General features: G+C 35.1%; 1 protein-coding gene across 1 annotated transcript in view; it reads right to left on the bottom strand.

The window, feature by feature from the left end:
* The window catches only part of MESR6 (misexpression suppressor of ras 6), a 388,255-nt gene that overhangs the window by 93,966 nt on the left and 268,749 nt on the right, over nucleotides 1–25,540 (bottom strand). The gene's annotated exons all lie outside the window — the stretch shown is intronic.

Raw genomic sequence — 25,540 nt, 5'->3', positions numbered from 1 at the left:
TGGGAAAATACAAATCTAAAAAGTACGAATATATATATATCAGTAGTGCGACGAATCTTGACTTTTTTTCCCGTTACTTTTTATGATGAAGTCACAAGGGAAACAGTACAAATTTGGATTCTAGCAAACGTCATGATACTATTCTACACATGAACTTTTAATTAACATGAACCAAACAGGTATTGATGATCAGCGAATGGGTAGGAATTTTGTTCGCGGAAAGTATTTTTCCAGGAGACTGTTAGGAGGGAGATGCCCCAGGGTTCAGTGTTAGGAACTTGTATAATATATTCAAAAGGATTAAGGTTCGAATATTTAACGCCAGTTCTTTACAAGATGATATTAAAAGTTTGGAAGTGTACGGAGAAGTAAGGTTTAACATTTATTGTGAATACGTAGGCATATGTGAATGGATCGGATTTAGAAATAATTAATTCTTTTATTGTATTTTACTACTTTTCAAGAAAATTAGTAAAGCTTAGCAGGTTGCATTAAAATAAGCTTCACTTGTAGAATAAAGGAAATTATAAAACCGTAATACAAGTCTCTGGTCAGGCTCACACCACTCACAGGGGGTTTTCTTTAATATATGCCAAGAGAATTGAGGGTTCACGAAGTTAATAAGGACATATACTTGATAGCTAGAATTTCTTGTCGTTGCCCAAACTAGATTAATATAAGGTCATAATAAAAGAACGAAGAAGAGAGAACAAATATCTAAAGTTAATTTAATGCTACGATTAAAAATATGCGGACTGGTCTTCAAAGCATTACAGAAGTGATGAATTTATGGGACTTTAAGAAAGAATTAAGTAGCTCTGATGACTGGAGAATAATTTAGTTAAGATGTATATTATATAACAGTTTTCTGAATATGTGGATTGATTGATATTATGTTTTGGGTTTAAATCTTACGCAGAAATAAAAATAAACAATTATTATTGATAAGGCGAGGAGAGGTTAAGCTGTCGATTTAATCTAAGTCAAATATATAGAGGAAAAAAAAATCTTGCACCTTAATTACCGCATCGGTGATTTCTCAATACTTCGCCTCCACTTTATCTTCTCACAAACAAAAGTCATCTCGAACATATTTGGAAGGAGTTACATGGGTTGTTCAAAATATATGAATTTAAATAATTTATGGAGTTCCAAACCAAAACGATTTGAAACGATATTAATAATTCTACACTGAATGGAAAATTTAATGAAATGTGGTATTTAAGAGCTATGTCAAAATCAGCTGAGTCCTTTCAATTACAATCACATCGTTTTTAATTACTAAATTAGATATAAGAAAATTATGCGTCAAGGACATAAGCGAAAAATGGCTCGTGGTTCAAATTTTTGATAATGAATGCCTCACTATAAAGGAACGCGATTCTAAAACGCACCTTATATTTACCAATGAAAAACATCAAGGGACGCGTCATCTATTTGCGCGAACTCCAAGGGTTGGTGAATAGGTGGAGGAGCCCTCGAGGTATATAAAAGATAATAGTTAGGAGAATAATAACACATTGTAGCAGTTTAGTCCATTTGAGCCCATATTATAGCATTAAACATTCGGTTAACTGTAAATGCCATACTTTCATAGGCTAGCACTTGAGAGTAAGCGAGTGTGATCATGGAAGCCCACGGCAAAAATGGAAATAAGTATCAGTATCACTGCTTCGTCTTTTAATGGCTTACAAGCAAGAGATTCAACGCCCATACTCCAACAACAGACTAATTATAAACCTGAATAGCTTTTGGCTCCATTTTTATGTCAAATTTCGCCCATCCATCCATTGCAAGGTTTTAAACGTTAGGTTTACAATCAAATCTAGCCCTAATCCAGGGATTTGTTTTTCAAGAGCCACGTAAGGCTTCTACTAAACAGGACGGGAGTTTAACACTAAGCGATGAAAATTACCTGAATGCTAAATGCGATGGTAATCTAAAGAATCCATGAAATACCGGTACAGATTTTCAAAAAATAGAAAAAAAACTAAAAATGAAATAGGTAGACCTTTAAAAATTCAAATTATACACTTAAATAACTGAAATTACTCATTTCCAGTAGTAATTACCTTTCTCCTTTTTTTATTTTTCATCTACTGTAGACAACGTGATAACTAAATTAACACAAAGGTTTTCAAATGTTAACTGTAGATGAAGCATTTAAAAATAAAACTGCAACGAAGCGACGAAAATTACCATGAAAATGGAAGACCAACATGAAAAGCAGGCCCATAAGAAAGAAAGATTCTAAAATTACTGGGAGTCATTCTGTGTTCTGATTGGCTAAAGAAATAATTAAGGCTATTTTGCCGAAGGAAGTGTCTGCAAAGCGGAAAACATTTACATCTATTTATGACAGGAACGTTTTCTTGAAGTGTCACAGAAATTTCGGTGTTGTTCGTTGTGTTATGTGCGCGCTTTGTGTTTAGACTGGAAGCAAGTCTTAGTCTAAACATCTTTAGATGAGAGAAAATGAAAATATAGAAAATTTGTCTATATTTCGCATGGATAATTCTTGAACTACCAATGTGAAATGTGGGTAATTCGATTCAAATTATATACTTACATTTTAAATAACTAAAATTGATTATATATATATATATATATATATATATATATATATATAACTGTATATTCCATGCATTAGTACAGCCAGGAAACCACTTCTTCAGAAGAAATCATAAATGTAGACCATTAGGGAACTATATAGGTGACAGTCCTGACATAATTTCTTCAAGTGCTTCTGTCCTGGGATCTCATTAACAAGTTGGAGAACGAATTAGTCCATTTTTTAATATAGGTGTGATTCTAAGTCTCCCCGGGATTTTATTTTATTTTTTATGATTTTTGTGGTTCAAACCTTAAACATATCTTTGTTATTCAAATTATGAAAGGCAACTGAAAATTTACAGCTTAAAATAGAGAAAAAGTCAATAGGATATATATCTATACGCAGTAACAGTGTTTTTGCTTTCAGCCAGTTTTAAATGTATACAATACCGAGTTGTCTTCTATAAGTGAGAACCGATATAATTTCCTATTTGGGCTTCCAGTATTGGGAGTGTCACTGGACGTATTTATTGAAATCTATACTTTACCTTCACAAAAGGAATCTGTCAACAACAAAACCCTTCAAGGAAAATATCACCTTCAACACACTGTTAACTTCAGTGCTAAACGATTTTAACGTAAACGAACTAATCTTCTGGCAAATGTTTGACAAACTAAAACATTAAACCACATAAGAGACATGAAATATGAGAAAGAAAAATTAAAATGCAAATATTATTTAATAATGTTACACTTTTTTTTTTTTTTGGACTCCTTATGAGCTCGAGTTCCGCCGTGGCGGTCCTACAAACATTTTTATAGTTAAGAATATTTGAAAATGTCTATTACGAAAACATCCAAGAAATACAGCAACATTTCCAAGTTTGCAAATAATTTAGAATTCCAAAATATATTTCTCTAAAAATTAATTACATTCTACATATGTAACTCTATGGTAAAAGAAATAAAAAAAAATCTACAATTTATTTACAATTTTATCATAGGAAACAGCACAGTGTCACAGGTGGCAGGAGTGTCGTACCTTGACACACTAAAACAGCACGAATTGGGTGTGATGATATTTACTGTGGAAGGAGCAGATTATTGCATAAATTTATTTTTTAAGTCAAAATATCAATTAATGCATTAAGAGATCCAAATTCTTACTGATTTGGTAAACAAGTTTCCAGTTGTGACATCCAGTGCGGAAAGAATAATTACCCACAACATCTTGAGTTCAATTATTTGACGTCAAGGATTCAGTGGCGGCTTGCAACACTTTTCTTATTCGTCGCCACCATTCTTGTGTTCTATTAACTTAGCATTCAATAAACAGACGTGCCCAACGAACTATCTGTTAACGCATTCGGAAGAGGGCACAGTTTAGGGGACCTTTGACGTTTCACTTTCACGCTCTTCACTTAAACCTTTGTCTCTCCTTACAGCCACTGCACTGCACCTTGGAAGTCCTCCCATGTCTCGTGCCACCTAATTAAGCAATTAACATTTCGTTCTCCACCGTAATTACGCACGCGGGCATGTTCTTGAAGCAAGTGACGTGGACGCTAACTAGGACCGATGGAAGATGTGACACCACGTGGTTTGGATCTCGAGAGCCAGGCCCGATAAAAATTTCGCTTATTTGTGTGAGAGCATTCCATTGGTACGAACGTGTTGAGTATCTTCAAAAACCCGGTAGAAGGTAAGGACCACATGACGAAAACATAAAAAAACTATTAATCCTACAAATGCTCGACTAGTTTGGTGTGCCGATAGGTACACTTCATCAAGAGCGTGCTTATTTTACATAAGAGTGCTCATGACGAAGTGTACCTGTTGGCACACCAAACTAGTCAAGCATCGCCGCTGGTTCGAATCCTGCTGTGGGCATAATGTTTGTAATTTTCTGTAGTTAAGAGATAAATTTCATCGCTCAGGGTGAGTTCATGTCCCAGCTTATTGGAGGCCTGAAGTGGACTGATAACGTTCCATGATTGGCCTGTAGAGAAGGGTGTCCGGACAAGATAAAAATCTTCGGTCCACTCACGATACTAATTTTACAATACCGGACATAATTTTCCGTACACCAGTCATCTGAATCCATTACAGAACCGTCCAAAGTTTAACAACAGATGTCAAATTTCTGCCAATCCTTCCTCTTTCTCTCTCTCTCTCTCTCTCTCTGACTAGACACTTGAAGCGTTCGCTATTTCATGGACAAAATAGATTTTTCTTTTCGAGTTTCTTACCCTCTCAACGACTAATTCTCCAACATCGTGTAGTAATAATCAATCCTTTGATCACAAAAATTTCGAATAATAGAACATTAATAATGGTTTACGTAAATGCCAGTAGAAAGACATCTTAATTCTGTATACAGCATAAATGGATGAAATACAACCAAACTGTAATGTAACAGAAGCTGGATTTAATCTATTTAAAGAAAAAATTTGGTGGAATGATGTATATATTAAAGGCATTTTTATTTGCTTCTTTTTATTATATTTTAATGTCTAAACAAAAGACTAATATATTCCAATTTGCATGATACTTTGTTACAGGACAATTCAGAGTCAAAACCTTGAATAGCAATTGACAGCTACTTTTTTTTATTACATGCTGTGTTGATACATTTTGCTACTCAATATCTTTGACAATTTGTCCAATTATTAATTAGGACAAAAGATGTCCTAATTGATACAAAAGTTCATATCGCGTTTATTTTTCTTACTAGCTTATCTGAAATACCAATGCAGATGTAATTTCGCTAAAATATAATTCGTTTTTTTTTTAAGTCAAACAGTGCTATCAAAACATTCAACTCAAAAATAGTCCGCGAGGTTAGCCTAGTGGCGTTAATATAATACATGCAGCAAGAAATGTATATACCATAAAACAATATATAGGAAGTATATATATATATATATATATATATATATATATATATATATATATATATATATATGTGTATGTAAAATATACCTACACATTATGGAGAAAAACTCAATGACTAAATAACAAAGAGCTGTTACAATAACAAAATACATATTGGAGATGTAGAATGAATGTCTGCAAGTTAGAAAGAAGATGTAAATATTTAATCCACCCCAAGTGTATCGCTGTCGGAATAGAAATGACTGATGTAAAACAATGTATAATATATATATGTGTATATATGGGTATGTATGTATGTATATGAATATATATGGTAAGGATTATTAAATTATGTATATGAATATATTATTAAATGTGCCATTAGCAAAAATTTGTTACAATAACGCAATGTATATTAAAGGTAAAAAATTAATGCCTGCATATTCGAATGCAGATGTAAATATGTAACCCACCAGCTATATAGCTGTGGGAATAGAAATGAATGATGTAAAGAGTAAAAATAACATGAAAAAAAAAAAAGTAGAAATATAGAACTAATGTAAAATATTGTGTGTAAAAAAAAAGGAGAAAAAATGTACTTGCAAACTGATATTGTCAACATATTAGAATAATATGTAAACAACAACAACCATGCTATGTAAATATTGTACATAGATTGTAAATATTTGTATATAGTTCCGAATGTACATAGTATGTTGATTATACAAATAAAAGCCTAGTGGCTTTGCGCTTCGCAACCATATGCCTGGGGAAGGAGTGTCGTAGGTTCGATTCCCGTCAACGACGTGAGAAGTTCGAGGATCTTCCTCAGCCATAGCCAAGTTAGCCGGTCTTGGGCGTGGACAGTAGGGTTTTTTTCCGCCAGTTTATCTGGTGATTTTCATCCCGCAAGCAGGCAAACCGGTCCGAGGACACCCAGCCATAGGTCTGATTCTTCAGCCTATGCCGGTTCCGGAGCCCGGATAAAATTTGGGAGGACTAGATGGTACTCTGAAACTGTGAACACCCGTATAAAGGGGGAACGCTGTATCATCACACGGAAATTATTTAACTCAAAAATAAATTCTCGACTAATTAAAATGTGTCCATATTAGGACGTGAGGGATATCAAAATCAGTTTCTTTGTGACTGACTAATAATTTGATTCAGACTATTCATTAGCGGGATCTTAAGAAATTAGGCGTTAAAAAAGACAAGAAAAAAAAACACTCCCATAAATCTTATAACCTTTCCCAAGATGGACTAAGCAGTACTTTCGCCATTCAGAACATTTCTTTAAATATTTACTAATTCGCCAAGCAGCCACCGGAGGGCACTAGCGCTTAGTGTGGAGCAGGCATTTTAACCACGAAAAATATTTTTAATAAAATTGTCATTACAACATAACAAAGGTTAACGGGTGTATTAACATTCTTCATGTGAGTGAAGAACTCTCCAACCAGTTCAAATATAGTTTATAATGTACGAAAGCAGACCAGACAAAAAGTAAGCTAACAATTCCTATTCTTAAGATTTATACTTCTATAAATGTCTGAGAAACTGTGTTCATACAACTCTGCCTTTATTGGTACATTAACACGGATTAGCCTTTAATTCGAGACTTAGTCGCTAATAAAAGTATATTAGCCATGATTTAAATAAGATGTTGCAACTGGTCCTTACCGGGCTGTCTGAGGGATGCTCAAAACCTGAAAAGCAAACCCGTGATAAAAATCAATATGGAATGGTTTATGAGCTACTGTCACGCCATCTAGATATTACACATGCCACACCAGTGTCCGCACACAGCTACACAACCAGTTTTTCTTTCACTTTTTTTTATTTTTTTAACTGCAAAATTTCAACATCTAATGTAAGGGTTAGCCAGGATGCAGAGTAACGACCGAATAGGGAGGTCATAAACACATACCCTGCATCCCTTATATCTCTCATCTTAATCTAGATTTTCTCAGGAATTCTCCTACTGTTTACGTTTTTGGATACCGAAGACTTTCCTACATCAATCACTAAAGTACTCATTTCTTGAATTAATTTATAGTACAAAGAAACACCAACGTTTTCATTAATACCTGTATCAAAACATATCATAGGATTTAACTTGTGTATCCAATAACTAAGTCAGTATTAACTAAAGATGCTACGAAATCAGAATATCGGCAAATATTCTCGAGAGATGGCATTTTTATTCTAGCTGGTCTATTTTAAAGAAAGTAAACAAACAAAAAAAAATAGTCGTCAAAATAAATAAACATTGGAAGGTTATCGATTGGATCCCTTCATATTAATATCTTTGTATTGTTACTCACAATTAAAAAAATAGATATCGAGAAATTTACATTATTAAAACCTGGTGTTGTTTTCTGTAACTTGTAATTATACTGTATAAAAAAAATTAACACAAACATTGTCACAGCAGGGAACTGAATTTGACCATGACAAATACAAAACTCAGTATTCCTATAGGAATGATCTTGTGATTATTTCTTAATCCATGAAAACACGAAGCGATTAAAAGTTGATAATCCGGAGCATTTTTTTTTTTTTTAAATTAAACTATTTATGCGAGTGGAAATGACCAGAACCCACATCATTATATTGTTCACGAGTCTTGACAAAAAAAGAAGTCCATTTGATGACTTGGTTGCAAGTCTAGTTTTTCATGATTTTCCACTTGTGCAGACTTTAGCATTAGTGAGTTGTGTCTTGATAAAAAGACGGCAGAGAATATGCCACTCAGCATTTTCAACCGGTCGGCGATGCTTCCCTCCCCTCATATTTTTTTTTTTTTTTTTAAGTTGCTGTGCTGTAAGGAAGGGGCTCTCTCCCTCTCTCTATCTATCTCTCTTTGCGTGACAATGAAAGGCTGTGAAAGGGCTGACTGTTGCAGGATGCTGAGGCTCCTTCTATAGGTTCAAGGCCAAGGCTGCAGGTAAAATTGAAGGGAGAAAACGTTCCCGGCTCTATTTCCATTTCACTGAGGGGCCTGAATGGGGAAAACTAGGGACGACATCCCCGTCAAGGTCAGCCAGAATCTGGCGCCACTAACAGGAATACGTGGAGGAATCCCGTGAGCTAAGAACATGGGGAAAAAAAAATTCGTTGACAGGATCAACGAAGAAATGAAGCAACATCGGTTTCAGTGACCCGTCCGTTGGATTGATTCGTCAGTTCGCCACCATAAGAAGTCTTTCGGAGCAGTAAACCATCGTCAGCATCTCCCCCTCCCCCCCAGCAGCTTCCCCTTCCGAAAAGGTGGAGGGTGAAGGGTTCAGTTTTAACCCACGGAGCAATCACCTCCGCCACCATCTCCTGTACGAAACAACCGTCGGTCAGCTCTTGATTAATGCCGTTAATGACGTGCGCGCCATATCCACGGACCGTGGCATGACGTCACGGCTTCTGTGTGTCCATTGGATGCCGCAATGCGGGACAAACCAAGACTGGCTGCGAGGCACTTCCCGGGGCGTGGTCACCAGCCTCGAGCATCCAATCGCGAGCCGCAGTGAGATGTCTGTCACGGCTATGCGGCACGAAAACTGTTCGCTGGAACACAACCGCTCGAGAGACGACACATCGGCGGTTGGAGTAAGAACCCCAGCCAGAGTGATGAGGACATTTTTCTGTGAGTGTCGGGACTAGTGCAGGGACTTGCCGTTTGTACATTTGGTGATTGCTCGGCAACAAAAAAAAAAAGCAACCATAAAAAAAAAACTGTGGACTCATACGGACTTTACTGGCCGTGGTGTCAACTGACGGAGGTCATAGTCAGCAAGGACTTCGGAATACACTCTCTCCCCCATCTGCTGCCTTCATTGACACGACAACCCTTCTTTGATGATGGCGCCCGTTTAGATCGGAGGGATTGTGCTTCACCCCTTTTCCCCAGTTGCGTCACGCTATCGGCTAGTTGCGTCGCTCTGTGTCATGATGACATCGACACTAAACAATGTCTGTCTGTGGTGCACGGGTGTACTTTTGGCATCAATATTACTGTTCCATTCGTATCCCTCCCCTGCTCAGAGGGTAGGTACTGCTTCAAAGAGGTTGATGCATCGAGAGCGAGGTATGGAGTTTGTACTGTGCATATACCTGGTAGGAACTTCATACCATGCTCGCGATGGTCGACCGTCCACCGTTAGGCCTAACCAGTCGTTTGTCGATATGGACTAAACAACAAGCAAGAAACAGAAGAGCAAAACGTGATGGTGAACCTCAGCTTTTGTACAGGTGAAGGGTTTTTTTCCCCCTACTTTTGTTACTAATGCTAACTGATGTATTTAATTATAACTAATGTTTCTCATTATCCTAGTATTTATATAATGGGAGTAGTTTACCTATCGGCACATAAATCATGAATAATTTCTTACCATGCACGTGTATTTGTTGGTTGGCCGATTTACATACAACACATCTGTTATTTTCCCTTAGATTTTTTTCCCTCCTCCAGGGTTGTGTATGATTAAGTGGCCCTGTTGGCTGTTAGCAGTAATTCTAACTAATCGTATTGAATTTATTATTTGAACCGAAAACGGTTACAGTATAATACAAAGACATTGCAAGGGAAAGTGTGAGAAGAGATTGTCACTTTCACAGTAGTGAACAGAAAGGGTTAAAAGAAAGTTGCGTGGAGGGGCCCCCTTTGTTATCCTGACTGCTTCTCTGTTTCAGCGGAAGTCACTAATAGAACAATTACTATTATAAATTTTTTTATGAACTGTCAATTCACACACACATTTTCTTTTTAAATTTAACGATCATTTAATATGTCATACAAAATGTTTCTACACACTGCTAGGGTTAGAAAAGGGGTATTATCCACCATACATACGTATTTCGTTTCCATAATTATGGACAGTTAAATACAAGGTCCGGAGTGAATATTTCTTTGTTTACTGTACATGTTAAACTTACAGTGAGGAAAAATACAAAGAAAAAACGAACGCAATACCAAAATATGAACCTTTAGGGAAGCTCAGAAAATAGTTCGGTCATGTTAGAGTTCATATACTCGAAAAACACTTATCAGAAAATGTTGACATTGTAAACCGAAGTTTGAATTCAAAATAAAAAAAGGGAGAAGATACTGTATTAGGTTTCACGAAGTACCAGCAATTTTTACTATAAATTTCTAATTCCACTAAACAAATCTATATTAATTTTATCTAAGATTTCCATATATTGTTAAGCTTCATTAAAAAATATATATTATTGCTGACTATAATACAAGTTATATCTCTAAGTCGAGCAGTCGTGGATTTCGAATTGCAGTATTTTTATGAATCTCACCCATAAACCTATGGGTGGGTTAAGGAATGATCCAACCATATCCATCAATCGGTTAAGCTTATCTGGTACATCATACCATGGAAGATGGCATTTGTAAAAGACCATCCATTAAGTATCGTAATTCTGATATATTCTCTAGATATTCTATAGATTGCCAATTTCCACGTACTTTTCCAGAAAAATAACCCATTCTTGCAATATATCAAAAAGGTAGTTACTTTACTTAAGGTCTGTGGGAAGTCTTGTTTTTGTCAGCAATCTATGCTACTGGAATCGCTTTCTTTAGTTATAAGGATGAAGCATGGGTTCATGCACTGGACCGATGGTTTTCAGATAGCGGGACAAATCGATGGGGTGACGCAGAACATGACGCACAACGAGCTTCTTGCTGATGGTCAGTGCTAACATTCAAGCAACGTGTTCTACCTCAAGCCCACAGTTGCTTTGACAGTAGCGCGCATGTGTACACTGTCTAGAGGTATGTCGAGGTATGTTATATCGTTGTGTATTCTCCTTGAGGTGTCCTTCGTTAAGTCGGCAGTGATTACCATACCTCCAAACAAATAAAACAAACCATAAGCAATCGTTGAACAAAGTATTGCACTACACCGAAGTCAACTGACAAAATACTCAATGTCTCTAACTGCATATTGTGTCCATTCACTACGACATGTCGAAAAGCAACAAATATTCGCATTTATTTTGACTAGAATCATAACTAGGCAAACATTTTCAACTATGCAAATGAGTAAGCAGCCTGTGTTCTGCGTCCGTTTGGCTGAAGCAGATATGTTGTCCATGAGGCCATTTGTTTTCGACAGAAGTTATTTATACATGGAATTTTATTAACCGGCTTGCTTCACAGTGGAGTTTGAAGACATTTTCTTTCTTTGTCTACAGTTAACCCATTTTTTATAAGAAAAAAAAAAACGGTTAGAACAACCCTTTTGTGGGATGACTATTTTGGTATCACCTCTGCCTCGAATTCCATTGTTTGATTTTAATATAAACAAGTGATTAAAAACAAACAAGACTGTGAGTCTTGTTTGTTTTTAATCACAGAATTTCCGATTTTGATGCTCAGCACACGAATAACAGAGAAGATGGAGTTTCTAATGTTCGTAACTTCTAATTTTAATCATTTAAGGACAAAATTGATCTGAAATATATTTAAATAACGTCAGCCTAGTTGGCCAAGTGATCAGTGTATCCGCTCGCTAACCAATAGACTGTGGATTCGAAAGTCCACCGTGGGCATAGATTTTTGAGAATGTCATTCAATGATAGATGAATTAGTGAGAGCATCATTTCGCTTATTAGAGGGCTAAAGTGGCTCGGGAAAAAAAATTCAAAAGAGGTTTCTAAGTAGGATTTCTTAGAAGCGAATTATCCGATTATCAGTCTACTCATGTACTATAAGCATTTCGTGGGTGGAATTCATAAAAAGTGCTAAATGTATCTTAGTATGCTTCGATTTTTAGAGAAATACATCCCCCCCACCCCTGTATTATCAGCCCAGAGTGGCTTCATTAATGTTCATTTCGCTGTGCTAACATTAAACATATTACTGGAGTAGAAAAACTACTACCATAGCTTGTACAATTGCAAGCTATGGTAGTTATATATATATCCAATATCTATGACAGATTGCCGAAACATAAGCGAAACGTCGCTATGTACTCATAGTAGCAAGCACAATTAGCAATAATGTAATCACATGAAACACTTATATGCGTCCGTGCTGAAGAGATATTACTAGAATGAAATAGCACAGACAAAAGAAATTAGAGTGAAATTAAGAAAAAAATATCAGGTGTTAAATTTAAACCTGTGGCATGTACAACGAATGAAACACAGGGACAAGATCTGTACAAACGAAGACCAAAACACCTAACGGAAGTTCGCCATCCTTTATCGCATTCATTTTCGGATTGCAGAGCCCTGACTGCAATTTAAGTTACTTTTTTTTTTCCCTTTATTTATTTTTTTTTTTGTAAAGTTGAGTTAGCCGAGCTCATGCGGTGGTGGAGTGCATTCCCTCCCAAAATGAGTATTTCAACCCACAAGACACACAGTCGGCTGGAGGACATATGCAGTTGTCAAACGTAACAACACAGGATCTACTTAGTGTCTGTTTTCTTTTATTCAGCTTTACAGGAGGTTCTGTACTGTTTTTTTTTTTTTTTTTTAACAAGAACTTCAAAACTATCATACTTTTATTAATTAGTAAAATAATCGTAAATTATTATCTGCATTTAAAAATGCATCGGAAACAACAGTGCATTGTTAATTCCAATTTGTGTAACACACAATATAGTTTCTCTCTCTCCCTTTTTAAATTCTTTTTCTCTCTTTCTTTCTCTTTGAATACACAATATCATATTTATAGGTAGTAAAATATTTGGAGTTGATTTAGTGGGGAAAAAAAATCTATATATTATAATAAATTGAAAAATATCGATGGATGGTCCCGTGATTTACTGTATATCAGAACTGGCAGTGGCTATCCACAAATCTAACCCTACTGTATCATTAAGTTTAGAGTCAGTACAACTGGGTAAAGACAAAATACGAAGTCATATCGCTAAATACTCCTCAAACAAAATAAACCTAATTATAATAATTAACTGATACTATCATAGTTGCAGAAACGATGCGTAGTACTGATTCGTAAGTACTAAATCGTAAGTACAAAATTATTTGTCATGGCGATGTTCAATACTATCAAATAATTAACTATACGAAATTCATCATACGGGCTTGATCACAATTGCTACTTTCTTGTCCGATGATTTTTAAGTCATATGTCCTATCACCCTCTCATGCAATTTTTGTACAATGGCAAGCGAATTGGTAACAACCAGTGAATTAAAGGACTCCTAACATCAAATTACTGTAGGGATGACGGAGAATATTATTGTCTTTTTTATTTTTTAAAAAAAGCATACTAAATATTTCATGGGATCAATTTTTATAGGTACAACATACTTAGGATGCTAGATTGGGTAACCGCCTAACACTGGACGGGTATGTATGGGTATGTGACGCAAACAAAGAGGGTAGCAGTGTATCATCGCGTCATAGAAGTAAGGGTAACGTGCAGAGTAACATACAATTTGTTTTGATTGGAAGATTCGGGTATATATATATATTTAGAAGATACACGGAATTTTATATCAATAATTGCATTTTTTTTTAAAAAAAATCATAGACTGGTAGATGAATACCCTCGATGTCTTTGTCTACTGCACTATTCCTGGTATCCGTATACTCTAACAAATACGCCCAAGGCTTTATATTAATATATCTGAATTTATAATCAAATTGGGGATATGAATTTAATTCTGATAGGTCAGTGGTAAATAGACGAATGCCTATCCAGCTAGCGGTCTTCATTTAACAGCATATTGTCTTCTGATGAAAGATGATACAATTCTAAACGAATCCATGACGAATATTTATTTTTTCACATAGTGTATAAAGTTTTGTATATCAAAATATAGGTTGTATTCTGCCTACTGGAGTTATGTATTTATATGATGTACTGTTGCCTAGCAACGCTTATTTCTTGAATTAAACTATTTCTGCATTACCTATCAGTGTCTGTCTTTTATTTCTGCTATTGTCCATGTCTTCATTTCTCCGGAATATACTAGTTTCAGAGATTTAGTGTCGAAGAAAAAAAAACAAACAAAAACGACTGGGTTATTCCAACTCTATCGAATTTCCGTCATGACGATAGTGATATGAAAATGACTCGGCTAGCTGGTGACTACAAAGAATCCGCCTATAATTATTAGTCAATGCATGACAGGAAGTATACACACGATTCTGCAAGGATATAACATGCATGAGTGGGAAAGAGGAAATAAATTAAAATTCACAAGAAGAGAGTACTTTCGAAATATGCCTTAACGGCAGTTAGGATTTCAATCACCCACCTGCTATTTCGACTGAATTAATCCACAGCACTTGCCCGGTATAATTACTTAACTATACATATTTGCGAATATGTACTTACTGGCCAGGGAAAAAAGATAAAAGTATCATAAGATCTGACTTGAAATTACAGTTCGATTGTAACATCCTTGACAAAACATTGGACATTAATTAACGTCATTATGTTAGAATTGGGCTTTTTAATCGTCTTTTAACCGAAGTTACTGGATTCGCTATTTGTTTGCCTGCTTCTTTGCAAGCAATTTTTATTGAGCTAAATAAACGATTCACACACACACACCGCCACCACCATTTAATATTTCGAATTTGTACACAAGTACTTTTAGAGGAGCATTCAAGATGAATTTAAGTAATGAATACCCAGGGATTAATTAATTTTATGAGTACATTCCAAAACTGTTTTGGAATATCAGTTGATATGAGTATCCATATGACTGAACCCTTTGGTTGATCTGGATCAACCAGAAGAAATCAATACCGAAGTGGATGCATCCCGTCTAATAACTGTTTCTGCTCAATGACCAGTTTGCTTGTTTTGGAGTAACGAAAATCCATCTCCAAATCAGTAATCAATTCACATTCTTGTTGCTGATCACACTTCTGGGCGTAGAACTGTGTCCTCGTTATTCCTAAAGCGTTTGTGGCTATTGTGCAACTGTGATTTGAAGCATTATTTTCTTAATTTTTTTTTTTTTTATGTGCGTTTTGTTTACTAAATAAATAATTATAAAAGTTACTTCGATAATTATCGAACAGTTTTAATTTATAACACGAATCGCTTTACTTGTTATGAACTAAACTGCTTTGTTATAATAACGTATACTTAGAGGCCCCGGTTCTAGCTTCGCACATATCGATGATTCGGATAAGTATCGGAATGTATCATTTCATTCGCGTTTTCATATTAATCGTCCAGTGAGTACAATTTTACAAAAAACTGCTAAAAGCGGGAGGTTTTTTAAAATGTAGTTTTATGAACCTTAAAAAGGTACACAGTAATTATAAATTCATTTTTAAAATTCAATACGAAAAATCTTAATGTTAAACTTACTTCAAAAATGGACGAGTGGTTAACGTCTGCGCTCAAAAATCAACAGGATGCGGTTTCGAACCCGGTCAGGGCATAGATGTTTGTGATTGTCTTTACGCGGAAGATTACGGAGGACTGAAATGGTGAAAAAGTTCCGTTTGGTTTATAGAGAAGGGTTTTCAGGCTACGTAAAAATATAATTAATTTAAAAATAGAAACAAATTCCATTTTTTTGTGGATGGAATCATAAAATTCAAATATTACTGTAATTTTCTATACGTACCTCTGCACTTTATGCTCAATGAGAATTTAAAAGTGACGCATCACTTACTATGTTGAAATATCAATTTTATTCTTTAATTCACTATTATATTTCATTTGTTATACACACGAATACAGATGTTTCTGTAATTCTATAATTTTCTACAGTCAGGTAATACATTACTTTGTTTAGAGTAATATATTCGGTTTTAGGTCAAACGATGCTTCAAGTCACAAACATCCCAGATATCCGCCTCTTTCAAGGTAAGTCCGTTCAAAATAAGGGAAAATACTGCGATCTCCATCAGGGTACTGTGAGCATATAAAAACATGACTTACTTTAAGAATGGTAATGATTTCAGATGTAAAAAAATTAAATACGAACGATATTGCGTACGGACTTGTCTTTCAAATCGTGGTAAGGCTACCGGTATATATTGGAGAACCCTATACGAAAAATATTCATATATATTAATAATTACAAAATAATAATCGGCTATAGGAATGAACATATTTGTAGCTGGCTGAAAGTGTGAAGCTTTTGACATGCAAGTTTTAGGATCTTCGTTAAACATATTTCTATCTAAATTCCGTCTAGAGTGAAAGGATTTTGAGTATGTCATTTTTTAGAAGTTCGGTAGAAACAATTGCTGCCAAAGGCAAGCTTGCGTTCTGTGAAAAGGTGCAATAGAATGATTAGATTCAAATTTCTGGGAGGATTGCACTGGAACTGAATAGAGCCAGGTGGAATAGCAACGTTTACTGAAATTACAGAGGTAGACAAATATATGTTTATTATAGAAATGCGCCATGAAGCCTAAGAACTATTAAATCGAAATTTATTATTTTCAATGCCAAAACCTTTTCAAGGAATTGAACATACACAGATAGAAAACACGTGAACCTGAATAAATGCTAATATATAAAACCTAAAAGTAATGGGTCCGTTTTGGTCTTTTTAATTCGTTCCTGTTGGGAAGGGACAGCAGGAATTTTCGAAACTGTAAGAGATTGAAAGTAAAGTAAAATATGTCTAGATAACGACACGTCGCCACATCGAGAATGCGAACTAAATAATAAAAAAAAAAAACTCCGTAGGCAAAGTGAAAATATTGTCTACCAATCATGTTCTAATTTTACAATCAAAATTAGAACATGATTGGTAGACAAAATCAACAAAATCATTTATTTACACAAACCTTAATTTTTTTTACCCCTTAAATCGCACGTGCTTAATAGTTAAGATAGGAATGGGTTTATTAAACGAAAAAAAAAAACAGTAATAAAGAACAAAATAAAATTATTATACTGTTAAAAGTTTATTTCTTCTTCTAATATGTTGTTGAAGTTGGTAAGCAGTTTCTTACTATCATATTTCCCATAATATGGCTTTCGTGGGATGTTTATTATTTGCACCATAAGCCTTCGCAGATTACAGGGTACATGGGAAAATACGAAAGATAATAGTTATCATATGGGATTTGTCTTATGAGAGACATGGGTTATAATGTGCATTTACGAAAATCAAGTAGCATTACGCACTGGTTTGCATTCGAAAAGAGCGATATATATATATACAGTATATATATATGAACGGAAAATTTATCAACCAATAACATAATCAGTGCTTAATTCTGCGTTTTAGAGACAGTTTTGGGGAGAAAACTGTTTGGTTTTGCTGAATCTTATACTAGACGAAATTATATTCGTGTTTCTATTCATGAGTTGGCTGGTCTCAAAGGAGGTAGCGGATTGTTTTTTTTTTTCTCTACAAACTCGAGTTTCTCCGCAAATCAACCAGAGAACACAAGCAATAGGCACAAAGTTTATATTTAACTGCTATATCTTTAAACTTTTCCCCTCCGAAATGAATGGACGGAAAAACTTTAGTTCCGAAGTCTTTGTAAAGATGCTCTACTGAATTTGTACCCAGATCTTTATACAAAGGAGGTGCCGTTACGAATTCTGCAAAAGTAATATTGTCAGCTGTAGTTTTCTGAGTAAATTCTCATGTTAAAAGTTAATCTTCTTTAGAAGTAACATTTTAAGATATTTTATTCCGACTGGGAGCCTTTCAGTGTTGTAACATATGTAAATGCTAAACCTAATATGGATATCACCGAATGTCATATTACTGAAAAATGATGAAATTATTTGTTTTAGGACACTCACGATATTTTAGTGAATGAAAAGGACGTAAGGACATGACTCATTATTATAAAAAAAAAAAAAAAAAAAAAAAAAAATGAACCATTCGTCCAAATGCAAACTTTTGCCAACCCTTTCATTCCTCAATTTTGCTATCTGTAGTTAAGGTTGGTCTACAACATGAAAGTTCGTTTTCCTTACTTTATTTCTTTCGCTAATTTATTGAAATTATTTCTCTAAATTCAGTGATATTACACATTTCTATTTTTTTTTTAATTCAAAGATTACGACGACATGCAACCACCTGAAAAAGATCGAAGCCTTTACCCAGTTTAAAACACGAGATCTTCGCTTTCAGTTTGAATGTTTTAAAACGTATTTTTAATAGAACTTAAATTTTTAGATTATTAATAGAAATTTTGTATCATTATAGTAAATTTGGAAAGCGTAAAAACTTCCCAGACATTGTCATTTCCAAAGCTTTTGCAGCATTCGCTCAACCCTTTAGTTTTTCTCATTGAGATTTTTAATTCCACCTGATTTATGGTACGCTAACGTTCTTATCCATTTTTCAATAAATAACTGCTACTTAAATCAGGGTGTGTGTGTGTGTTATACCTTACGTACAGACATATTTTGACATTTCTGGGTACTTCAAATAAAGCTTTAAACCACGCTTAAGTATATGTAATTAAATCTACGATATATACTTATAATTAGAGAATGCGTTTTAGATTTTTCCCCAGCCATGCCCCCATTTGCAGCAGTGGTATTTTAACAGGCTGTAACTCACATAGTAAGAAACAAAGAATGAGGTAAGATTTATTTTTTAACTAGCCTCGTCTAGACTAAAATTCTTTTATTTATTAGAAAGGGATGTGAGTTTACAAGATTTCTTGATTGTTGAGCACATACAGCTAACTCTAAATGGATGTCCACATTTACAGTAAACCACTTTGCAAGTGTTCTTTTAATCGCTTGGTCATCTGCGAGATCTTAAGATATCTGAAAGAACTGACAACAGCAAATACAGTTAAACTTCAAATTTTATTCCCGTAGAGCAATTTGGCCCACCAAGTTCGGCAAGCTATAGCACATTAGTGAGTAGTATTGGACCAATACTTTCAGTTATTAAGCATCATTTTAAACTTCAGACTGCCGAAGCATATTTATATTACAGACAACACTTACAATACAGACATTTTAAGTAAGTGTGGCCTCAGTCTATTTATTTATGATAGAGCAAGGCAGTAAGGAATTGATGAGCAGTTATGTTTAGCAGTTTGTAGTTCGTCTAAGAACGGATTGCGACTAAGAAAAGTGGAGGGATCATAAATGCATGCTCACGGAAGTATATGCAGGAAACGCAGGCATCGAAATCAAAGGATTCAACTGACCACCACTAAAAACAATCTCAATCAGGTTAAGCAGTTACTTGGATGACAATCATAGAAATCTCAAGTAGCAACATGCATGCTCATAGCTACTTGAGATTAGAAAAATTACTTGAGATAAGATACTTGAGGGACAGAATCAAAATTAGAATCAGCAGTAAATTCTCATTTGCGAAAATTGACCAACTTGTACATCAAAAGAGAACTAAAATGAAACAATAACATGGGTTTGGCCATGGCCATTACGCAAACCAAAACAAGAAGCAGTCAATTTTTTCCCTATTTCAAGTATTTAGAAAGCAATTCGTTTATGAAATGCAAATTTGTTAAGAACTTAAAGAAAAGATAAAATACCACTGACTATTATCGGCACTCTATTATTGTTCTAAGCGATGATGTTAATATGAAACACAGACGATGGTATTCAAGCTAATTCTGAATTCATTTATTTCTAGGACTTAGCGAAATCGCTCCAACAGAAGTATTTATTTAGGCCAATTCCAAATAAATACTAACATAAAGGAATTATATCCAAAAGTTTCATTTAGGTGATTTTAAAAATAACCGAACAGTCTTCGAGTCTTTCTATAAATCCATCCGATGAACATTTTTTCGCCGGGATGGGTAAATATAATACAATGGCACTCGGCTGTAGCTATCACAAACACTGCGGATCTTGGTATAGTTCCTTTCGTATTTATATTTCAACGTAGTGATTAAGATTTGCAAAAATTCTCTACTTACACAAATATTTTTCAAAAGTAGCATTATAATATTCAAAAATGCATAGTGCTTGTTGAAGCAATTTTAAAATATTAAAGCTTAAAGAAACATTTTATTATATAAAATTAATTTCATGATGTCGCTGTAATGTCTGCTACTACCAGTAAAATTTTTAACATCGCATTAATGATCAAATGGCAGACCAAAACAGAATACTGATGGGTCAACAAAGCTGAAGGGTAAGCATACACAATATACTATATTTAGGCCCAAAATTCACGAATGTAATATGGTAGTTCAAACATCTATATTACATTTTTAGGGCTGAATGTTTAATATTACAGTTACCGATATTTTCGCTCTCAAGGAAATTCTTGGCAAAAGACTGGGCAGTTGACATTGTATCCATTTCTAGCAAGATTAGATTGATCTGCTGATGTCCTCCGCGCAAATAAAATTTTAACTTTTAGAATATTACAGAGGTATTCTCTAAGGCTGCAGAAGTTTGTGATCCGTATTTCGTAAATTTTATGAAAGCTGCTACAGTTTAATTAATTACATATACTATGTTGAAATAAATATTGAGATATCCTCTATTTTTTAGAATGAAATATACCCGCGCATTCCTCGTCACACGTGATTTATACTGTTAGTTAAGATAAATAGTACACCCTTAACATTGACTGAATATTATACTCTTCGTTGTATTTCGAGAACTTATGGACCTCCATTTTGATCAACGCCTTTCTGGACACTGCTGAAGGAGAGCATCATCCAAAATCATCTGTAGGTCTATTATCAGTCGATGGAAATATGAGGATAACCTCAAGGGGATGAAAAACCGAAGATTCAGGGAGTTTAACACCAATTTCTGTCATTCTTACGAATGAAAGAAATCTCGTCTGATGTAGAAACAAACAACCAGGGGTGATGAGAGTTCTATATAACCCTTTTGTCCAAGAGACTGTAATTCAAAGATCCTATGGAGTTTAGGTTACATGTATGTCTTACACTGCATGAAGAGCTGCACATAAACATGACTGTAATCAACAGGATAGACTACAGTGTGGTTTAAAGAATATCGTGAGCAGTCTGTAGTGTTGGAAGTGTGTGATTATGGAGACGAGTCCACGTATACTCTTTATCCGATAGGTTGGTCACATGTGGGTGTGGCTGATATAGAAAATGCCTTATGTGCGAGTGAAACATCTATACTGCGAAGTTTGATGGCGGACGTGTAACGATTTACAGTTGTTTCTACTGGTATGGACTCAGACCTGTGGTTGGAGTGCCGAAGGATGTAGAACATATCCAGGTTGTCATACACTGTGGAAATTTTAAAGAACAGAGCCATGTCTCTTTCAGCAACAACAAATCAAGAAAATGGTGCAGCTGTTGAGATACCATTTGAAGAAAATGCTGCGAGAATGATTGGTCCGCCCAGAGTTTCAGTTCCCATCGAATAGTATACTTGTGAGACGACTGGAACGTCTAGTGTGGGTTGGACCATGAGCCCAACGATACGATGGTGGTCCTAAACATTAATTGATATTACCATAAGGATGGCGAGGGGTATGCATAGAAGGGGTATTAACAGGACCCAAAGAATTGGTCCCACACATTGAGGTGTGGTGCAATTTGGGAATACACTGCCGATAATAGTCAGTGTATTCCCAAATACACTGTTATTTCACCAGTGTATTTGGGAATCCGAAATTATCACGGGTATTTTGAATCCATGCCAAGCGGCAAACGTATTGTTGATTTAAGAAAAAGCATCAAAGTGATAAGGAGGTAGGGTATTTACGAAGCAATCTCTAGCTCTACTGACCACTATACAATAGTGGATTATTCTTGTCAGTAATTAAATGCAGTAAATGCCTGGAAGAGAGAGAGAAAGAGCAGGAATTTTGATTACTGTTGATTTTCTCTCTCTCGCTTGCTCGCTATGCAGAAAATCAATAGCGCAGCTCTGCCGACCACTACAACGGTAGGCAGCTACGGCTTCAAGGGATATGGTGTGGCCGCGCGCGCACGCACACTTGCACATCTGAACTGAATGTCGAAAGCATAGACAGATAAAGATAATTAAAGTAACATGTCACAAATTGTGTTTACAGATGTCATTTTTAGTCCAATGACAGCTTCTGTTAAACATATCGTAGCTTAGAGAAATTATTAACCATAGTATTTTCGGCCAGGGCATCCACAGCTAGAGGAACTGAACTCGCTGGTACGTCATTGCGTATATTTTTATCAAATATTTGTTACTCTTTACCTACTAGAACAGCGTCCAGTATTCCTTTATAATTCGCGCGTGCGTAAAGCAATGGGTAGGAAAGAACTGGGTTCAAATTCGGTCTCGAATGTAATGTCAGTTTTATAAGGTTCGGGGGATCGTTCTGCAAAATAGACCAACCTTCCAAGGAACGAAATGACAGGCACAGCATGGATGTAAAAATTGGATCACCCTATCAAAAAAAAAAACGACCCAAAATGCTAATTCTGTAAGCTTCTGAGTGTCACATTCTATCTTAGCATATGAAATTTTAAATTGAGAACTGGTCTATTTGGTTGGCCACGGGAAACCTAAATACAAGTTTTGAGACCGCGTCTATCGGGACATTTTAGTTAAATAATGATTTGCTTTTTTTTTTTTAAATATAAAAACATTTATAAATGCGTTTATGATGAAAATACACTTGAATAGATTAGGGGTTGTTACATAACCAAGCATGGAAAGACATCGAAAGGACAATGTAGGATGTCGCACAATAGTTACGATTATAAGACAGCTAAACAAGAACTTGAATACTGACAGTTATTCAAAAAAAAAAAAAAAAAAAAAAAAAAAAAACTGTTGGTTTCATTTAGAATTCAATTTAATTTTAAAATGTCATTGAATTGAAATCCTTCGCACACAACTGCGTTATTTTTTATTATTAATATTCTGTAATTGTTAGCCTACTGGCTAAATTAAAAATTATGAGCACGCTCAAGTTAAACAATAGTCAAATAATAATGGCCCCATAAGTCTAATCTCACGTAAAAATTTTAGTAGATCACGGCCACAATCGTTGTCATGATTAGTTATGTTGGGGAACAAAGTTATGACAGTAGCCGGTAATAATTTCATCCCATAGAGCCCGTTAAGCTGCTTACATTGACTTTAATACCTCTGACATTTACTTCTAAAATACTAATTTTTCTAGGCATATATCAAGTACTCTACACTAACAACCACTGCATGTCCATCCCCATTTAACAAAGGCCGTGTTGGTATGGGCTTTTTGTTATCTTTCAGACAGCAATGGCTCTTGGGTTTCTTTACAAAACTCGCAATTCACCGGCATGAAATTTTGTCTCGGGGCGATCTGAAGTGCAGTAAATTTAAACCTGATGACACAAAACCTTGCATAAAAACAGGTTCCTAGGAAGAAAATATAGCCGTGTGTGTATATCATGATGTTATTTATGGTCTACGCTATTCTTTATTTCTTCTTTGGTTGTAATCCGTAGGTCACACGTCTGCATTGTACCCACGACAAGTCTGTTGGGTAGATGTTTAAATGCAAATATGGATTTCTGCTTACGGTTACACTAGTATTTGGTATTTATGTTAGATTTCTTACTCACAAAACATTGGAGAAGAAATTATTTGGCTTTCGACTGATGCTACTTAAGCAAATATCCCTAAAAAAGCAATATCACCGTGAAATATTCAAATTCATTTTCTGTTATTATTATTTATATTTTTCACGAAAACCTGACGGAAGGCAAACACTATATATGAACCTCGGATAGACCAAAAAGATGAATATATATAATGCGATCTAAATTTATATTTTAGAAAGATGAATACAAAAGAGTCTGTACTGTTTCATTCAAACAAAAATATGGAGTATGGTCGGGAAAAAAAAAAAAAAATGTCATAATTGCTAGCCTTACGATCTCTCATTAGGCAAATGCTATATTATAAGTGAAATCTTTTATTGTATGCCAGTGTTTCTCAACGTGGGGCAATTTGAATATTTTTTTTATGTTGGACATCAAAATCTTTGAGGCGTTGAGGTGGGGCTTGATCCAAAAAAACGTTGGGAAATACTGTTGTATGCTCATACATACATACTGCAGTAATAATGAATAATGTAACTGATTCTAGCACAAATGCACTTTTAAATATCTTCTTTCAGGCTGGTGTAATAACATAATTTGGTATCGTACTGCAGGATTTAGGGGGATGAAAGTGCAAGTTGAAACTAAAACAGCGTAAAAAATTTTGGCTGAGATTCCATTCCACTTATACATAGCAGGATAGTTTTGACTATCAATATACATGAATTTAGTATTGCATAAATTCATGCATAGAGGATGGTCAAGACTCTTCTACGATGTACAAAAAATCTACATTTTTTTTTTATGTTGAGCCCATACACGAGAGGTTGGTTGAACAACCTATAGTACATTAGTATCGTGTAGATATAGCATTATCTTCTAATTACCGTATTTCAAAGCTTCTGGAACGATACCTGCATTTAATAATGATCTACATCATAAGGTGTGTGTAGCAATAAGGAACTAGAATCTATAGGTTTTTTTTTCCCTTCCAATATCGGCAATACTTGGATTTGTTCGAAAACTTGAAATAATCAAACGAAAAAGAACAATTACAAACACATTGAAAACTCTTGTAATCTGTATGGTGGAAAATGTGCTGCCTCACAAGGTGGGTGGTCGGCTAAGACTGTCGAAAGAGCACTGCATGTTGTTAGGGTGGAGTATTCAAAATGTAAACGAACCTCTTTCAAGTCACCTACAGAAAGTTAGCTCGGTGGTATCTGGCTGTGCGTGGATTAACATGTTAAGAGCACTCCTGTCATGAATAAATTCAAAAGGCTTCTCAAAATCTTTTCCTAAGACTGTTTTCCTTTTACTTCCGTTCCACAATTCGATTTTACTGTCATCCCACGTAGAAACCCAAGGAGAGGATTCCGGTTAGATGCTACGGATTCCAGTTATCTTTGCTAAACAGGCGTAAGTCCAAAAGCGGGGCTACATTTTCGGAGCCACGTAATAAGACCGACATCTAACTCTTTCCTTCTTTCAGACATCAAATTTAATTTCCTACACTGCTTACCAATTCATTAAACACATTAATTAGTTATTTTCTTTCGTTTGGAATTAGCAGTTCCAGAGAAGTATTCTAAGCCACAGACTCGAATAAGCTAAATTCTCCGAACGTGTTTACAGGATTAAGTGCAGTTTCAAGTCGGCTGATTCATAATATTAA

This window comes from Typopeltis vanoorti, chromosome 9 (genome assembly GCF_054136105.1).
Source record: "Typopeltis vanoorti isolate ZY-2024b chromosome 9, IOZ_Tvanoo_1.0, whole genome shotgun sequence".
In the NCBI taxonomy this organism is placed as follows: Eukaryota; Metazoa; Arthropoda; class Arachnida; order Uropygi; family Thelyphonidae; genus Typopeltis; species Typopeltis vanoorti.
The sequence above is the reverse complement of the archived record's forward strand: the minus strand, read 5'-3'. Positions and strand labels throughout refer to the sequence as shown.